This window comes from Marmota monax, unplaced genomic scaffold (genome assembly GCF_021218885.2).
Source record: "Marmota monax isolate L192 unplaced genomic scaffold, Marmota_monax_Labrador192_F-V1.1 WCK01_AAM20220418_F8-fsc00073, whole genome shotgun sequence".
NCBI classification, from domain to species: domain Eukaryota; kingdom Metazoa; phylum Chordata; class Mammalia; order Rodentia; family Sciuridae; genus Marmota; species Marmota monax.
Window position 1 is genome coordinate 8,819,404 of NW_026692846.1, and position 5,042 is coordinate 8,824,445.

Sequence of the window (5,042 nt, forward strand, 5' to 3'; positions counted from 1 at the left end):
GAGTTCCTACAGCTCCACATCCTTCTGGCACCGGGTGGGTCCCTGTCCTCGATTTTGGCCATTCTAACAGGTCTCTAGGGGTGTCCTGTTTAATTTGCAAGCTTCTAACAACTTAGGATGCAAGCATCTTTTCAGATGCTCCTTTGCCATTCGTAGGTCTGCATTTGGTGAGGCGTCTGCTTGGAGCCTGTGCCCATTTTTAGTGGGGCTGCCTGTCTTTACCGCGTCCTAGGCGATCCTGCAGGACGTGGGGAGCAGCCCTCTAGCAGACTCGTCTTCGGCCAGTGGCTTGCCTTCTCATTCTCATGGTGATGGGTGATTTTGAATTCCTTCTTTTTCATTAGCTCTATTTTCAAATCTTTTAGGAATGAGCATATAGCACCTGCGTATTGCTTGAATATTGATCATTTTTAAAAGGATTTAAAAGTTGAGCTTAGAGCAGCAGGAAAGGGAACTCACATGTACACTATTTAGTATTCACATTAATCATGAGGCACCATGAGGCACCCACCCCTTTGTGGGTATGTGTGTGTGCGTATCTGTGCACACTCATACACGTGCACATACCCAAGTGCAGAAAACGCAAAGTCTGGAGAGGGACTATGCCTGGCTCAAAGTCACGCAGCCAGGAAGGGGTGCTGGGCTCTGAGCTCCGCCCTATCTCACTCTAGAACGGGCACTGATTCACCCAGGGTGTGCTCATGGTGGGAATCTAACTCCACTGCTCCCTGGGTGGCCTTGAACTTCTGTGGGGACTCTGCATCCACAGAAAGGTCTCAGGTCTCCTCCCTCCCCTTCGGTGCAGCACTCTGGGCCGTAACTCTTGGAACAGCTTCCAGATTCTTGGCAGTGACCAGCCCAGTTTCAAAGCTCCAATGACTCTGTCCAGGGCCAACAGGGAGCTGAGCAGGCGGCGGGGGTGGGGTGGGGGGAGGCAGACTGATGACAGGTGCAAAAGCCCTGCTGCAGGTGGCCCCTCTGCCAACTGCCAGGCCAGCCTGGCCTCCAGCATGCAGACCTGCCCATCACCCTGATGGTGGCATCGAGGTGGCTGAGCTCCTGAGACCTAAGCTGCACCAGCCAGGTAGGCATAGAGGACAGGGTTCCCGTTCCCACCGACACTTCCCATGAGACTCCTCTTTGAAGCCCCTACTCAGGGCCTGACCCAGGTGACAGGCCACCTCCTAGGTTCTCCTTCACCTCCTTCCTCAGACACCACGCTGTCACTACAGTGTCATAGTTTTATTGTGACCCACTCCTTCATTCACTCAATGAGCAGGAATTCACTGAGCTCCTATTATGTGCCAGGTGTGACCGAGGCCCTGATGATTCAATGACGAACAAGACTCCAAATCAGTCCTCCTCTCAAAGAACTCACTTTGCAACCAGGGAGAGAGACTTTCAGCAAAATGAATCCATGCGTTGCCTAGAACCCGTTATGAAGCAGTAATGAGCGCTGCAAGAAAAATCATTAGGAGAGCAGGTGGAGGGGCGAGGGACGTTGGCAATTTTGAGCGGGTATTTCCCTTGAAGAGCTATCTTGATCTGTCATCTTCTCCAAGGCTACTATTTTGACTTTTTCTTCAGGTGGATCATACCTCAGCTTGAACAAACAGAGCCCCGTGCGTTCTCTCCTTGTTTTCCCGTCAGGCGGTCGCCCCTCTCTGGATGCTAGTGTGTGTGGAGACCAGACGGGGTGAAGGTGCTGGCCAGGCACCTTCCTGACACTGTCACTGTGTCTGGTTGCAACCCTGTGATCAGGTGGGTTTGGTGCCCTAGGTTGGCTGTGAGACTCAGCTGCAGCTTCAAGGGATGAGACCATGGGCACAGGGTCCTCCGGCCACCAAGGACCAGCCAAGTTGAGACCTGGTTTGTCTCCCTGGAGCCTCCTGTCCATCCTCTCTGCCACTCCTCCCTGCTCGGCCCTGGGCAGCAGCCGTCCTGGGCCCTCCTGCTTTGCACCTTTGCCCAGTCGCACTCTGCTCAGGCCTTCTGGTGCCCATACCTGGCAGCGCGGCTCACCTGGGGCTCTCGCCCGGCCTTCCCCCACCTGTGTCCAGGCAGCGTGGCCAGCCTGGCTCGGCAGCCAGCCCGCGACTGTGCCTCGAATCCTTTCCCCATTCTGAGGTCTGGGGACTCTCACCTGGCTGTGTGAAGCACCTCCCCTGCAGTCCCTCCCCAGCCTCAGCCAGAGCCTTCTCTAATTTCCCATCTGGGTGACGCCCAGGGGCTTCCCAGAGCCAGAAAAAAAGGCACCTACCACCAAGGCCCTCAGCGATGGTGACAGGGCACTCCACCCCCCCACTCACCATGTGAAAGGTCTCAGGTCCTGCTCCAAAATGCCTGGGGTGCAGATCCCAGCTCTGCAGGGCTCTGACCCTGGGACATTGGTGTCCTCTGCGTCTCTTAGAACAGTGGTGATGCAGGTCCTCCTGTCCTCCAAGGAGGGTGGATTCAGAGAGGTAATGCAGGGACTGGCTTGGAGGTGAACCCCAACCAGAGCTTGCTGTGTGAGTAAGACAGAGTGGAAAGGAATCTGGCAGACATTCAGAATGTCCCAGTTCTAGGGCCCGGCCACTTCCTGGCTATGTGAGCTTAGGCAAGTCTCTTGACCTCTCAGAACTTCAGATTCTTCTGGCAAGTTGAGATGTGGGTCTCAGTGAGTTTTGAGACTAAAAGGAGAGTGCGGAGGCTGCAGAGGCCCTGTGAGCGCCAAGGCACGGTGCAGATGGTTCTGCATGTCTTGGAACTGAGTCCATCAACTGTAAATACTATATTGGTTTTTAAGTTGAAATTAGTTGAAATGAAATCAAATTAAAAGTTCTGTTCCTTTGTCACATGTCCAGTGCTTTGAAATCACATGGCTTCAGGGCTATCACAGCAGAAGGCCCTCCAACACCTCATTCCTTCACCACAGGCTCCTTGACCTCTGTGGCAGCCACAGGGCCCACCCTGGGGACGCAGGACCACAGGGAGGTGAGCCTTCTCTCCCACACTTCCTCTGTCATTCCGTTTGCTGGGCCTCCGTCTCCCTTTCTGTAAGATGGGCCTCGGGGACTCCCAGAAGCCCACCCAGAACGCACACTGGGTGTCTCTGGGGGTCCCAGGGGCCAGGCTAAGCTGGGATTGATGTCAGCTCCCTGCACCAGTCTGAGACTCGGTTTCCCCACCCTGGACACCCAGGATGGCAGCGAGGGGGCAGGAGCCTGTGTCATGGTTTCCTGCAGCATGTCCTGCTGGGTGCCCATGGGGGTGCAAGCTGGAGAGACCCAGGGAGCAGGGAGGACCCTGCTGAGGAGGGAACAGGGAGGGACAGGCTGGGAGCTGGGACAAAGTCCAGGCTGCTGGCAGGTTCAGGGACGCTGCCCTGCCCTCCCCCCTCCACGCCCTCCCCCACTCCACGCCCTCTGCGGGTCCCAGTGTGGTTCAGGCTGTGCTGAGTCACCTCCCAGCCAGGAGGGATTCCTGGGAAGGGCGTGAGGCGCTGCACGTCCTGAGGGGCAGGCTGCCAACTCGCACCCCTGGTTCCCGGGCTCCTGCTGCTGTCCCCTCCTCCAGCCCCGGGCCCAGGCCTTGGGATGGTGCTAGGCAGTGGCCAGCGCCCCAGTCCCGCGGTCTCTGGTCTCCAGCCCCAGCACTGGGGGTTCAGGAGCTGAGGCCCAGCCCTCCTGCAGCCCAGGCCCACAGAGGAGCCGGCTGTAATTCTGCCCCGAGGCGCGTGGCTGTTGGACACACAGATCCTGCTCTGCCTGTCCCTGTCCCTTGTGGACCTCAGGGCCAATGGAGAAAGGCCCCCCCTGAACGGAGCAGGGGACAGGCCCAGCCTGGGGGAGAGCGAAGCCTCTGCTGGGAGGGACGTGGCTTTGCCAGGGAGGACCGGCAGGTGGGTCTCAGGCTTACCTGACGCCTGCCCCCTCGGGTGGCTTCTGTCCTCCCAGGACAAACGTGTTCTCAAGATGAAGTGAGAGGGTGGCTGAGGGAGGGTGGGAACCCCTGCTTACACGACAGACCCCAGCTGCTGTCAGGAGTGGCCGCAGGCCACAGTCCCCCTCCCCGCCACCCCAAACTGGGTCTCTGTTTTCGGGTCCCTCCGAAGAGTTTGTTGAGTGAATAAAAGGGAATAATGGCCAGGGACATGCTGAGTGGGCACCTGGCCCCTTCTGTGCCCCAGGAGGCCTCAGATCCCACAGGGGCCCATGGCTGCCTCCAGGCAGGACCAGCAGCTCAAGGCCATCGGGGTGGGTGAAGACCATGGGGACCCCGTGAGCCTGGAAACAGGACTCCCCTGCAGCCAGCCAGGTGACACTGGAGGCCAAACCAGCAGCCAGACGACCCAGCAGCCAGCCAGTGGGGCCCACAGGGCGGCTTTTCTGCCCTGAACTCTCCCGCCTTCCGCTTATTGAAGAAAGTGTCCCAGAGGGAAGCTGGCCGCGGGGGGGGGGGGGGGGGGGGCAGCTGAGGTTCTGTGAGGGTTTTTTCAGCTGGGGAAACACAAAACCATGACAGATCCCTGCTCCCCGACCCTGGCCAGGCCTGGTCACTGGCCAGCCCTTCCCCTGAGCTACACTGACCCCTCAGCTCTTCCCCAGGTTGCGAGGCCAGCTCTAAAGGTCATCTGAAGGACCCACGGGGGGACGCAGGTCTGTGTGTCTTCTGCCTTCTTGGCTGAGGGCGCTCGTGCCTGCCCCCTGTCTCTGGGAGGGGCGCTGCCCCCTGCTCCTGGCCAGGGGACCTCCGTCCGTGTGTCCACACACACGCTGCTCTGAGGACACTGTGGAGCTGGAATCCAGCCACCCCAGCTCCCAGGCCTCCCAAGTCCTACCGAGGGGAGCTGCCGCCTCTCCTTGTGCAGAAGATGATGGAGTTGGGTTTAAGAGACCTTACGGAAGGGCCCCGATGATGGAGTTGGGTTTAAGAGACCTTACGGAAGGGCCCCGTGACCCCATCCACCAGGACGCCACCAGCCGCTTCCCCTGACACTCAGAACTTCCCCGGCTGCATGCCGAGGCCCCTGCTCCCCCCGTCGTAGATTTCATCCTCAC

General features: G+C 58.7%; 1 long non-coding RNA gene across 1 annotated transcript; it reads left to right on the top strand.

Annotated features, from left to right (window-relative positions):
- Positions 1-952: 952 nt before the first annotated feature.
- LOC124095829 (uncharacterized) lies at positions 953-2,839 on the top strand. Its single transcript, XR_006852624.1, has 2 exons — positions 953-1,084; positions 1,309-2,839. It is a non-coding gene; the product is annotated as an uncharacterized LOC124095829 (long non-coding RNA).
- The last annotated feature ends 2,203 nt before the right edge of the window (positions 2,840-5,042 follow it).